The 14,843-nt window shown below is 40.2% G+C and overlaps 1 pseudogene across 1 annotated transcript in view; it reads right to left on the bottom strand.

Annotated features, from left to right (window-relative positions):
• LOC308610971 (putative helicase senataxin) overlaps positions 1-14,843 on the bottom strand; it is a 69,834-nt pseudogene that overhangs the window by 1,217 nt on the left and 53,774 nt on the right. The window contains exons 19-24 of the transcript in view: positions 13,810-13,917; positions 10,368-10,555; positions 9,657-9,749; positions 7,805-7,969; positions 4,257-4,355; positions 3,564-3,651 (exon numbers count right to left, since the gene is read on the bottom strand). The product of the transcript in view is annotated as a putative helicase senataxin (transcript). The remainder of the gene's footprint in view (positions 1-3,563; positions 3,652-4,256; positions 4,356-7,804; positions 7,970-9,656; positions 9,750-10,367; positions 10,556-13,809; positions 13,918-14,843) is intronic.

Raw genomic sequence — 14,843 nt, 5'->3', positions numbered from 1 at the left:
CTCCGTCATCCCACCAAGTTCCCTTTGACACTGCTGACCCTAGAGTCTTGCCTGTCTCCGGCCAAGGCTAACATTCTGGAAGAGGAAGGCTTGGTTTCAGAAAGCTCTAACTCTTGAGTGCATGCTGACTGTTCTAAAAAGAGGACCACAGCTTGCATCAAATTCCCAAAGGCTTCCCAAACTCCCAAGGGCTAAACCATCTTAATCTGCTGAGATAACTATTCCAAAGATGTCTCACTTGTGTCTCTTTTCTAGAAGAGCTTAAATTATGAAAAGCACATCTAAACGGAAAAACAAAACAAAAACCCAACTCACGCATCTCTCCTCTCTTCCTTTTAGAGTTTCCTCAGCAATAAATTGCTTCTTTACAACCATCAGAACTTGGGCCTCTTTAGACAGAAGAAAGAGAGAGTATGAGGGAGGAAAAAAAGACAGAGACTGAAGGAAAGAGAAGGAAAGGATAGCTCCCCTCATGGGGGCTCCTGCACTATTCATGAAGGTGGGTAAGGGTATAGCAGTGAAGCTGCATACATAGTACTGACCTGCTGTGTGACCTTGGTCAAATCACTTGACCTCTCTGAGCCTGTTTCCTCATTGTAAGGTATGAATAGTATTTTATTTAAATGACTCTAAAATGTGCGTTGAAATAAAATAAAATAAATAAAATGCACTTTATTTTCACATTTTACCATTTCTGACTTTAGGGTGCCTCTAGGCCAGACAGCAGTTTCCATGTATGTAATCCTGGAGGAATTCATGGCTGGGCGACTACAACCGCTTGACTTTTAGTCAACAAACCACTTCTAAAAAGAATGAGTCCTGGCTCTTGCCTGAAAAATCTTTCCACAGACATCCTCTGATAAGACAAGAAAGTACCAGCACTACAACTTGGAGAATAGAGATCAGAAGTTGGAAAAAACCCCGGGACCACAGTGGGGCCCTCTCATGACACGCCTCTGACTGCACAGGGAATGGTTCGAGCGTCAGCAAGGGTACATGGGATGGTGAATGGGGACGACCAGAGTGTTAGTCTGAGAGTGAGATGCTTTCAGGGGTATCTTAGTCTACCTATTTTGCTGTTTTTCCTAGGTATGAACAAGAGTGGTATGACACTGGGTTGGCCAAAAAGTTCATTCAGATGCTACAGAAAAAAAAACAAATGAACCTTCTGGCCAACCCAAAAAAAATCTGTCTAAAGTCTTAAAGAGTTCTTTCAGTCACTATAAGACAAAAATTCTAAGTGAAAATAAAGTGTCACAGTTCAATAGTGGAGCATAAAATAATGACGCACATTATATAACTATTGGCTTCTTGGATTTGATAAACTATGGTGGCAATGCAGACCTCACAGGGCCTTTTAAAGTAAGTCACGTAAATCAAGTGCACGGTACGGTGACCGCATGCATCAGGAAGGTGCATGTAAGCAGTACCAGGCTCAGATCTCCCTGACTCAGGAGAGCTCTTGAGAGTCCTACCCTGTGGCTGGAAAGCAGATGTAAAGCAGATGGCCTTGCTGCTATTTCTGCCAATTCTACTGCACCTAAACTTGCTGTTTAATCCAATCCCTAGATCACAAAAACAGTTCTGAGAAGGGGCTATTAGTCTTGATTTCTCAGAGGAAACCGAGTGCCTTAATCACTGATTCTATCTCCATAAGGGAAACTGGGCTGAAAAACCAAAAAAAAAAAAAAAAAAAAAAAGAGGCTCGGGAAGGGGGAAGCCCAAGGACAAATACGCAAGTTGGATTGCGAAGTCCAAATGATAAAGTGGAAGTTTTTCTACTCTGTTCTGTCAGTCTCTTTTTGTCACACTGGCTTCCCAGAGTGAAGATAATAACGTCTATACTGCAGCTAGACGTCAGTGGTCTTCAAATCTGCGTGACGGTGACTCTGGGGCTCACAGAGACTTACTCGGGGGGATGTGAGCACGTTTTCTGGGAATCAATTTCCAAACCTCAGCTTCCAAACCCCAGTTCCCTATGTCCTCCTGGGGCTTTTCTGCCCTTCCACTCCATCCTTCACAACCACAAGTCTCACCTGTCCCAAATCTGACCACAGGGCACACAGCTAGGGGAGGTAAACACGCCTGGGTGTCAAATAGAGGGGGTGGTAAACAGAGGGGTGCCCATGAAGGCTCCTGCAATCAGGGCATCTAAGAGACACAACTCTATAAACATTTTACTTTTCGGGTTTGAACATTATCAAAATTCAACTGTGTGAAAAGAGTAATTGTTAATATGTTACTCAACTGACAAGATATCATTTGTTAATACTCAGATCCTTATGGTCACAGGAAAAATATATTTTTTTAAAAAAACTCTTCGAGGTAACTATACATTCATAGGAAGTTACCAAAACAGTCCAGAGGTTCCACACACCCTTCACACAGTTTCCCCAAATCGTTATGAAAACCAATTCTTTAAATTTTCAAATTTACATGTAAAGTTTTTGTGGCAGAAAAGCCTAATAGTCATATTAACAGAAAGCCTTTTAATTATGAAAATATATAAACTACCCCCACTGAATTTTATCCTAAACAGTATAAATGGTAATTCAATTTTAAAGAGCAGAAAGAATAGCACTGCTCTCTATTCCACTGGATATATTTAAGAGTGGCATAATGGATTTATTTTTAATAGCTTTCTTTTAAAATGTCAAATATTTACAATACATTAGAAACAAAATCTTTATCAACACTTAACGATGAAACATTTTCAATATAAACTTAAAAGCGGAGGATACACAGCTTTTAAACATTCTTTCAAGGGGGTACACAAACAACAAAGGTTGAAGACCACAAATCTAGGTAAGAGCTGAATGAGAAAGACTGTATTTGGGCGCCCTCTGGTGGAACTAACCAAAACAGGGGAAAATCCTACTGAGTTGGCACCTCTCCTGAGATAAAACAATGACTCTGTTAAATACAGAAATTAGAGAAACTGAGTTATTACACCTAATGAGGCAGGCAAATACATGCTTTATCTAGCTGTGGTTCACCAAATTAAGCTGTACTATTACTATTTGTCGACTACACATGTAAACTTGCCCCTCCTTCTACAGGAGTATCTGTACGCATGGATGAGCTCTGATGCCACTCACCCCTCAAGGGAAACAGCAAGCAGTGCTGCTCTAAGTGCCAAGACAGAAATGAAGATCCAAGCACTTTCCTGCAAATTCCCCCTCTCTCTGGCATTAAGCTAGGCTAATAGCCACATTTACTGAGTGTTTACTAAGTGCTAACCCATCTTCTAGCACTTTACATATATGGGTTTACATGTCTTCTTAACAATTCTACGATGTAGATACAATTTTTTTAAAGCTCATCTTGAGAGTACACTACGGATACCTGGGTCTTGGGCTAAGAAAGGGTGAGCGGTTTAGGCATTATAAAAGCTCCCAGGAAGAAGCTGCTGGAGGACAAAACAACCAGTGGGAAGAGGCTCATTATTGTTTGTAGCCTCAAAATCATTTCCACTTTGATGAAAAATAAAAACAAAACCTCAACCCGGTATCAGTCATCATGAGCAAACTCTGGAGTTCCCCGGTCCTCTAGAATGTACCTACCATCAGGGTCCTCAAATGTCCCAGGATGAAGAGGCTGTACTTGGCTCGTGTGATGGTGACATTCAATCTCTGCAAACTTGCCAGAAACCTAAGCAATAGAAGGAAAAAAAAAAGAGTTACTTCTTTCTTCAGAAAGACTCGGCATGTCAGTGTAGGTGAGACACAGGCATTTCAGACAGCTTTTCTTGGGCTCCTGCTTTAAGCTCGTGGTGCAGGATCCGACACAGAAGCAATTCCCATTAAGGACAGCAAACAAACAAGAGGCCCAGTGCTTTCCTTCAAAGTGATGCATCTGTCTGTCGATTTCCTATTTTGACTTGGATGAGATATTGGAAATTTTAATGGTATGATTTTTAAGCCTTCAAAGATCCTAAAAATATGATAGTAGATCAATTATGACACATACCATGGAGAGGAGCATGCCCCTGCAAAATATACTGGATTCAATAATCTGTTTCACTCTTATCAAGTGAAACAACAGATTCACACTGTGACATGGGTTAATACACAAGGTACCAAGAGAAGCAGACCTAACAGTGGATCAACTTCACTACTTAAAAAAGAAACCTTCATGATATTACTCAATTTTTTATATAAGAAAATAGAGCAAATGATGGTATTCTCTAACAGTGATTAAAAAGATCTAACTCTGGATCATAAACAAGCAAAGAATCAATGATGACAGTTACCCACCCAATTGAGCCTTGCATGGCATTTGCTCTGACACATGTAACAATAATACAGTCTTTCTCACGACCCTGGAAGGCATCCACGGTATCTACTTCTGCTGGCCTATTTACGAAGAGAGAAACATATTTGCTGAAAAAAGATAATTATTAAATATACATATTTATACAGTAGTATTTCTTACTTTTGTAGTGCTATCTTTTAAAACTGGAGTAGAATTCACATAACACAGAATTCACCATTTTAAAGCACACCATTTGGTGGTGTTGAGTCCATTCACTACAGTGTGCAGTCATCACCGCTATCTAATTTCATAGCATGTCCATCACCCAGGAGAGAAGCCCTGTGCCTATCAGCCATCAGTCTCTATCTCCCCCTCCCCAGGCCCTGGCAACCACTAATCTACTGTCTGTCTCTATGGAATTTTCTACATGGGAAATTTCATATAAATGGAATCATAAAATATGGGACCTTTTGTGTTGGGCTTCCTTCACTTAGCATAATGTTTTCAAGGTTCATCCGTGTCGTAGACTGGTAACAGTACTTCATTCCTTCCACGACTGACTATTCGCTTGTACAGATACACAATTTACTTCTTACCTAGGTACCATTTTGGGACATTTGGGTTGTTTCCACTTTTTGACTATCATGAATAATGCTGCTACGAACATTCATGTACAAGCTTTTGTGTGAACCCTTTCTCAATTCTTTCAGGTATGTACCTAGGAGTGGAATTGCTGGGTCACGTGGTAATTCTATGTTCAACTTTAGGAGGAACTGCCAAACTGTTTTCTGCAGTTTCTCATCAGCAATGTGTAAGTATTCTAATTTCTCCACATCCCTTCCAAAACTTGTTATTGTTTTTTTTTTTTTTTGTAATGATAGTCATCTTGGTGGGTGTGAAATGATATCTCCTCACTGTGGTTTTGATCTGCATTTCCCTCATGACAAATGATGTGGAGCAGCTTTTCATGTGTCTGTTGGATTTCTGTTTATCTTCTTTTGAGAAATGCTCTTCACATCCGTTGCCCGCTTAAAAAGTTAGATTATCATTTTATTAAGTTGTATGAGTTCTTTATATATGCTGGATATGACTTGTCAGATAAATATTTTGCAAGTATTTTCTCCCACTCTGTGTGTTGTCTTTTCACTCTTTTGATAGTGTGTCCTTTGAAACACGTAAGTTTTTAATTTTTATGAAGGCCGATTTACTTCTCCTTTGGTTACTGGTGCCTGGGTATCATATCTAAGAATCTGTTGCCTAATCTGAGGTCATATAAATTTACCTTTGTTTCCTTGTAAGTTTTATAGTTTTGTCTCTTAGACTCAGAGCACTCATTCATTTTGAGTTAATTACTCTATACAGTGTGAGACGGGGGTCTAAATTCATTCTTTTGCGGGTGGATATCCAGTTATTCCAGCACCATTTGTTGAAAAACTATTATTTCCCCAATGAGTAGGCTTGGCACCCTTGTTGAGTATCAACTGGCCATGAATGTATGGACTGATTTCTGGAATCTCACTTCTATTCTATTGGTCTATATATGTCTACCCTTATGACAGTACCAGTGTTGATAGCTTTGTAGTAAATTTTGAAAGAGGGAAGTGTGAGCCCTCCAACACTGTTCTCTGTCAAGCTATTTAGGGTCTCTTGCACTTCCATGTGAATTTTAGAATAAGCTTGTCCATTTCTGTAAAAGAAGGTAGCTGGAATTTTGACAGAGGTAACAATGAATCTGTAGATCAACCTGGGGAATGGTGCCCTCTTAACAATATTAAGTCTTCCGATCCATGGACATGAAATGTCTTTACATTTATCTAGTACTTTAAATTCTTTCAACAACGTTTTGTCCTTCTGTGTATGAGCTCACACTTCTTTGGTTACATTTACTCCGAAGTATTTTGTTCTTTATGATGCTAGTGTAAATGGAATTTTAAGAAATTTTCCTTTTCAGACTTCTCTAGAGTGTAAAGAAATACAACTGATTTTTGTATACTGATCTTGTACCTTACAACTCTGCTGAACTTGTTTATAAGGACCAGTAGTTTGCATAGATTTTTTTTAGGTTTTTCTAGATGTAAGAGTATGCCATTTGTTTTTTTTTGTAGTTGTTGTTAGTTTTTTGTGTTTTTTTTTTTTTTTTGGTTTTTGGATTTTTTGTGGCCACACAGCATGCAGGATCTTAGTTCCCTGACCAGGGATCAAACCCATGCCCCCTGCGGTGGAAGCATGGTGTCTTAACCAGTGGACCACCAGGCAAGTCCCAGATTATGCCATTTGTTAAGAGACACTTTTACTACTTCTTTTCCAATATGGATGCCATTTATTTCCTTTTCTTGCTTAATTGCTCTGCATAGAACTTCTAATACAGTGCTGCACAGAAGTAGTGCAAGTAGAGAGAGTAGAGAGTGGCATCCTTCCTCATCATAGGGGGAAAGCTTTCAATCTTAGCATCAAGTATGATGTGTTAGCTGTGGGTTTTTCATAGATGCTCTTTATTAGGTTGAGGAAGTTCCCTTCTCTTCCTAGTTTGTTGAGTATCTTTATCATGAAAGGTTGCTGCATTCAGTCACATGTCTTTTCCACATTTATTCAGATGATCACCATCATGTGGGGTTTCCCCCTTTAATACGGTATATCACACTGACTGATTTTCATATGTTGAACCAACCTTGCATTCCTGAGATAAATTCCACTTGGCTGTGGTAAATAATCCTTTTAATATGCTGTTGAGTTCAGCTGCCATTATTTTGTTGAGAACTTCTGCATCCATATTCATAAAGGATATTGGTCCATAGTTTTCTTTTCTGGTGATGTCTCCATGGCTTTGGTATCAGGGTAATAATGGCCCCATAAAATGAGTTAGAAAGTGTTCCCTTCTATTTTTTGGAAGCATTTGCATAGGACTGGTGCTAATTCTTAATGTTGGACAGAATTCACCTGTGAAGCCTGATCCTCTGTTTTTCTCTGTTGGAAAGTGATTACTAACTCACTCTTTTTACATTTAATAGGTCTATCCAAAGTTTCTGGCTTTTCCTAGAGTCAATTTTGGTACTTTGTGTGTTTCTAGGTGCAGAAACTTTTGAGTTAATGGATTTCTAATATTTAATTTTTTTATTTTACTGTTGAGGCATAAAGGAGACAAAAACATGATCTTCACCCTATACATGAAGGCACTAAAAGGGTTAAATAATTTATTGTAAGTGAAAATGTGAATACATGATTCTCAGTAGAGTTAGAATTCAGATAACAAGTCATCCAACTAAAGGTAAAGGCCTGAAGAATTTCTCAGTCACTTCCATTGTCAAGTGTAACGGTGATGACATTTGAACTGGCAGGAGGCACTCCATCTGCAGGGGCTACACGTGTAACCACACTCCCTCCCAGCACAAGTCTATGGAGCCAGGGTCCTAGTCTCCTTGTTCTATACTACCAGGGTCTAAGACCACTCCCTAGAGTTAAGTTTCCTTTGCTTCTTTCCTTCTATCCCCTCTTTCTTCTTTTTAATTCAACAGAAAAACTCAAAATCTCTGTAAAAATAGAGATGCCTCACCCTTTTCTATCAAACTCTTTGTCCAAATCCTTCTGAATCATCGTCTTCTGAGCCTTGTAATGGGTTATTATGCCAATGTTTCGGAAAGTAACATCCCTTCTTCTGTCTTTCATAAGTTTAATTATTTCCATTACCAGTTTTATTTCTTGAACATTTACATATGAGCTAAATAAGATGAAAACAAAAAAATACAACACATCAAAACTAATAGCAGTCCAATTGCTAAGTTAAGTTCCACTTGGTTTTCCACTACAGTAAAGGGTACATAGGTAGGTTTCATCTTTATTCAGTCAGCAGTGATTCAAAGAGGCTGTTATAATGACCATTAATATTGTACATATGAATAAATATAAAAATAACTGCCCAGTGAAACACAAAGTTGTAGGAGAGAAAAGTGGTTCGAGTTACGTGATGTTAAGGCACCAGTTTCTTCACTTATTAAAACAGGGATAGCCACAGTGAGAACGAAAGTATTCATAATAATAATGAAGATATGACTAATGAATAGCTAACATTAAGGATTGACTATCTTCCCAACACTGAGAAAAGTGCTTCAGATGTACTACCTTCCTGCATTCCCCACCACAGGTCATGCAGATCATGCACCACATGACCGAGAGAATGGCAGCCACACGGACTAAATGTGACCCGGCTCCCAGAGATGAACAAACACGGGGCCCTACAGCAGGATCACGTCCTCTGTCCTTGCTGGCCTCATCCTGCACTCCCAACTCATCTCCTGAACTACAATGCGTTCCCTCATCACCATACCAAATGCAACATGTGTGCACACTGGGGGATGCCCTGCACGCGCAACTTTATTCCCGAGGCTACCTTATCTGTCTCACTTTAAAGCCTTAAATATTCACTATTCTAATTTCAAGACTTACTATACGGACAAGCCAGTCAGCTAGCTTTCTTTTCCATACCTGAAAGCTTTATTTGGTCACCTCTCAGGCCAACTCTCTTCCCGTGAACATCCATCTCCATAATACTTATGCGGTAAACTCTCAATCCCCTGCTCCATTCCAACAGACCCCACTACAACTTCCACAGTCCCTCTGGAATAGCAACCCCCCAGCCAACTGCTCCGTATTTCTAACTTCTTCACTGAGGGGCCCCTCCTTCCACCACTATTAACTAATATCTTATTCTCATGGAGGACACCACTTGCTTTGCAGCTCTCTCTTGACACAGAGGTGGAATTTCTATTTCTTCATACGTCATGATGCAGGGGTGGCATTTCTATCTGTGCTAACAAATGCAGCCTCCGGGCTCCTCCTCCTTTATTCTCTCACAAGAAGCCCCGGCTCCTCTGAGGTGCTTGCTAATTAGCAACCACTGCTCCTTTTGTGCTGTCATTCACAAACCACCTGATTCACAATCCAACATGCTGGAAGTATTGTCCACCCTCTGCCTCACACCTTGATTCAACTGTATCTGTACTTATCCGTCACAATACTTAACCCAACTGGAACCATTAATCACCACGGTGATGGCCTGGTTAATGTCTGTCTCGCCTGTTGGACCACAGCAGCCTTGCACTGGGGCCACGTCTGTTTTACTCACAGCTGGGATCTCAGCATGGATCTACTGAAGTGCTGACCGCATTTTAGGTAACATAACCCCCATTACCCAGTTAAGAAAAAAAAAATCAAGACTGAAATATATAAAGACATCAGTAATTTATGATTGAAAAGGTGAAGTTATCAACCCAGCTAAAAGAAAATGATTGTGCACTGGCACTAGGCAGAGAGATTTATATGGAAAGTATTTTGAATTTAAATATGAACAGAAACAATACAAAAATTCTGGGACCATCAGTGGGGACTGAAGAAAAAGGAGAACTTACTCATTATCCCGCTTTTCTGAACCATCTTCAACATCAAACACGAGGTAGGGTTGAAATGGCCAGTCAGATGAACACCGAATGGTCTCTGTCATTCTACAAAAGAGCAGCCACCATTTAGAATGCAAGTCAAATTACAAGAGAAAATGTTTTAGAATTATTATTACTATTTGTTCTTTCTGTGGAAGAGAGCAAGGGAAAGTTAAGAGGACAAGAAGGACCTTCTTTTTAAATAAAATTAAATACTTGTAAATAACATATTTTAGTGAGAGGTAGCAGGTGAATTTCATTTCTATTCTAGTACTAGGGAGAATGACCCATGTAAATTAAAATATAACAATCATGATTGGAAAGTTACTCATAATACAGTAAGTGAAAAAAGCATGCTACAGTATACTATGTAGAGCATGGTGTGCTTTTTTCCTCCAAAAAAAGGAGAAAAAGTAAAAAAAAGATGTGCATAGTACAAGGACTGGAAGTAGATATAACAAAATGTTACCAGTGATTACTTCTGGGTAGTATCAATAGGGGTTGGGTTTATCCCTTTCTTTTCATTTATCTGCATTTGCTACAATCAATAGGACTTTTGTAATTAAAATTATTAAACCTTTGTGTTTTTAATAACAAGACCTAAAAGCACAACAAAAGAGCTATTCTTCCTAAGCAGCCAAACCTACAAATAAAACAGGTGAACATGCAATGAACAGAGCTCACCTATTTGTTTTCAAGTTCCTGTTATAAATGTAATTAGAAGGGAAGAGACATATGTCTGGGTGCATCCTGTACTGAATGGTGAGCTGTAAGACAGGCAGCCTGCCAATCACGTTGTGCTCCACGTTCTCTTCCAGAAGGTTGTAGAAGCGGGCCATCATCGACTGGTCATAGCCATACTCCTGGGCCTTCTGAAAGGAGGAAAACAAAACAATAATCTGCAAGAATTCATGTGTACTTTTCCCACTATTAAAAAAAAAATCACTGACCTCTCAAATATACAAGGTATTACCAACAACCAAAGATTCAGAGAGAGAAGATATTTCCGACTCCAGCCCTAGAAAAGCCATGTAGCTTGACTACAAAAGTTAAGGTATTTTCCCCTTATTTAGAAAACCCACATACTGCTTATGAACGAGATGTGATCTTGTGAATGACCACAACTCTCGCTATTTTATAGGTGCTAACAGGGGTCCCCTGAAAGAATCAATGATAAAAGCAGCAAAGAACTGTAACCCAGATTTTAACAATTATTTCTGGGCTATGCTATCACAACTAGAAATAATGAATGCCATTGTAAATAAGCCTCTGAAAGACCACTTTCTTCATCCATCCATCATATACCAAGCAGCTAAAATTTGGGGTGCTGTCAGTCTACAGTGAAGATCAAATGTCACAGAGCTTACATTCTAGTGGAGGACACAGGCAATTAAGTTGATTTCATAAATCCAAGAAAGGGTTACAAACCTGTGATCTGAAACACAGTGACTTAATTGACAAACGAAGAAAACTGTCTTAAAGTTATCACGGTCGTGCCTCGGGATATACTTTTCAATGGTAGCATCATATCAAGATTCAAAAAGTATTACGTCTTAAATAATCTAGAAGCAAAAAATGTGCTCTGGAAAACCCACTAGGATGATGCAATCTTTATGAGTGACGTTGACAATATGAGCGTTGAAGATGTATGTGCAAAGTTTTAATAAACCTGTTTCACAAACTATCAGAGTGGAGAAAACAGGCGTTACTTCTTATTTATATTAGTTATATATGTGATTATTTACATATGTGATATTAAATAGGTTTGTATAATTAAAGAGAATATTTTAGTAGACATTTGGCAATTTCATCTATACCCCCCAAAGTTTATCTATTCAAGTTAGCTAAAAAACCGCATTTATTTCACTCTGTGAAAAAAGAAAGAGGTTTATATGAGGTAACACATCTACTTCCAGAAAAAAAACCTGAGTCCATCCTACAAAATGATGGAGATTTTTATGTTTTGACATGAACATATATCCCTGATCTATTTACTGACTGGAAAAAAAGGTAATTTGGTACAGACTGATTCTTCCACCTTTAAACAAGGTCAAAGCCTACATACAAGGCTTCCCTGGTGGCACAGTGGTTGAGAGTCTGCCTGCCGATGCAGGACCCAAGGGTTCGAGCCCTGGTGTGGGAAGATCCCACATGCCACGGAGCAGCTGGCCCCATGAGCCACAATTACTGAGCCTGCGCGTCTGGAGCCTGTGCTCCGCAACAAGAGAGGCCGCGATAGTGAAAGGCCCACGCACCGTGATGTGGAGTGGCCCACACTTGCCACAACTAGAGAAAGCAATCACAAAGCAACGAAGATCCAACACAGCCATAAATTAAAAAAAAAAAAACTACATACATATACACAAATTTATACATTCCCTATAGCCATCTGACATTCTGAATCTAGTAACTTATTTACTGTCTGTTACCCACTAGAATGTCAGCTTCATGAGGGCAAGGATTTTTTTTTTTTCTTTGTGGTATGCGGGCCTCTCACTGTTGTGGCCTCTCCCGCTGCGGAGCACAGGCTCTGGACACACAGCCTCAGCAGTCATGGCTCAGCCGCTCCGTGGCTTGTGGGATCTTCCCGGACTGGGACACGAACCCGGGTCCCCTGCATCGGCAGGCGGACTCTCAACCACTGTGCCACCAGGGAAGCCAGAGGCCAGGGATTTTTGTCAATTTTCGTCACTGTCATGACGCCAGAACTTAAAAACAGTGCTTGAATTAGCCTGGCACTCAATGAACACAGACTGAAAAAAAGTCAACACACATGCCCACAAACTGTTCAAATACTCACTAAACTGTTCATAGTACTTATCTGTAGGGTTAGAAAGGCATGCTGAGAAAATTAACTTTGTAATTATTTTCTGAATCTTCTCAATAAGCCTCTATTATTTTTGAAACAGTAAGAAAAGCCCGAATGGATTTTTCTCATTTCTGCTGTTCTTAATCAATCACCAAAGGAGACAGTGAAGTTGAGGCCTATCGACAACCCTTTTCACTAACCACGTGCTAAGGCCCTTCAGGAAGTTAAATCAGTAGGTTTCTGAAATACTGCCACTATTCAAAGAATGCAGGGCAGAGCTGGCTCCTCCTAGGTCTCCACAAGCAGAACCCCCCACAGCAGCTCTGTCCTATGGACAAGGTTTTCACTCAGGGACATGGGCGCTCCTAGGCTACTCCCTTGAACAGTCACGCACGAGTGTCCAGACGTCAAAGAACTGCACTATCATTTTGATGATTCCAAAGTCAAAAACAATACTAACCAAAAAAACCTGCTTTCTTTCCATAACGTAACAGAAATGCTGTGAAAATGGTCTGTTCTCTGGGACAGTTTATGCAGCCACTACTCTATATTTGTACAAATAATCTATGTATCAGTAAAATGCTCAAATTTCATTAAACTTCAAAACCGTCATCTAGACCTATGAAGATTACCCAAAACATCTGAATCCTGATTCTGCTGTGCATTTCTAGGAGCCATCTTTAGTGAGATTTAAGAAACGAAGTGAAGGGAACCACAACTTTGGTGCTCATCTTCCCACAAGCACAGCCCACAACCTCTTTCCTTTCACCACCTTCCCTTTCAGAGGATGTGAGGGACACCGGCATTTTCCTGTGCTATAGGATACAGAATCCTAAAATTGAAAACGTTACTGTAAGAATAATTTCTCTTTATACTGTTTTCCTCAAATTTGCACATATTGAAAGATAAATCAGGAGGTTGGATTCTATTCCCTGCTTTTAAAGTTTTTCTTTTATTATTGTTTTGGTGTTTATGTTACTAAAATAAATCAGATACAGCCCTTAGAACAGCTGCACACTGCCTTTCCCAAAGGAACAGCCCACTGCACATGGGACATCCTCCTCCTAAACTTCTGGTCTGTGACACTCACACTGCTCCTGTCACACACACATAAGCACATTATGAACAAAGGAACATTTCTGGAGACTTTCACTATGAAGGCTCTCAACAGTGGTTCTCTTTTCTCAGCCATTCCCTATTTATCCTTGCAAATAAGAGATGATGATCCAAGAAAGACCGCCCCACCGCCCAAAACAAAAAAAAAAACCCAAACAAGCCCCTTCCACTTTAAAGCAACACGAATGTGAAAAAACATACCATAGAAATGACTGTGGGAGGGAGCTGCTTAGGATCTCCTACAAGGATGAGCTTGTTGCAACGATGTATGAGTGGAGTAAGAGTTTCAACTTCACAAGACTGTCCGGCCTTGGTAAGAGAGTACAGAATGGAGACATAATCAGAATTATCTCTATTATTTATTTATCCATATACAGTCTATCCAATTCACAAGTGTCCTAACCATTCAGAAACATACAGTTTCTCCTTCTGCACCAAAGATCAAAAATAAGAACTTCCTTTGGTTAGAAAACAAAACAACAAAAACATTCTAAATGCCGAAGCGGGGGAAAAAAACCCACACACGTTTTGAAGTCAGCCACCACTCAGGTGCCACTACCACCTGGGAAGCAGCCCATAAGCAAGAAGGGCCATGTCATGTCCCCAGTTTGTCTTCTTTGTCCCTGCTGGGTACATGGCTGGGGGGACTGTGTGTCTGTGTGCCCCACCCCCTCTCTCTTCCTTGCTCCTCAGTAGGCCACTTCAGTTGCAAGACTCAAGCTTCTTTTCAATTCAATGACATTTCCTTCAATTATTTCATCACTTCCATCTTTTCTATTCCTTCGTTTTGGTGAATACTGGATCTTGGATCTCCTGGATGGGTTCTCTGTACCTCATTTTCCATCTCTTTTGTCTTCTGGCTCTACATTCTGGCAAACAGTAGGTACCCAATAAATGTTTGCTCAATGAATGAAGTAGAAATAAAGATGTTAGCTGAAAATACGGTGGCTCAGAGCTGTCCAGAGTTATATTAAAAATGCTTCAAAAGGTCACCAGAGGGCTTCCCTGGTGGCGCTGTGGTTGAGAGTCCGCCTGCCGATGCAGGGGACACGGGCTCGTGCCCCGGTCCGGGAAGATCCCACATGCCGCGGAGCAGCTGGGCCCATGAGCCATGGCCGCTGAGCCTGTGCGTCCAGAGACTGTGCACCACAACGGGAGAGGCCACAACAGTGAGAGGGCCACGTACCGCAAAAAAAAAAAAAAACAAAAGGTAACCAGAGATATCCCAAGCAGGA

The sequence above is a fragment of the Mesoplodon bidens genome, assembly GCF_964165515.1.
Source record: "Mesoplodon bidens genome assembly, contig: HAP1_SCAFFOLD_186, whole genome shotgun sequence".
NCBI lineage: Eukaryota > Metazoa > Chordata > Mammalia > Artiodactyla > Ziphiidae > Mesoplodon > Mesoplodon bidens.
The sequence above is the reverse complement of the archived record's forward strand: the minus strand, read 5'-3'. Positions and strand labels throughout refer to the sequence as shown.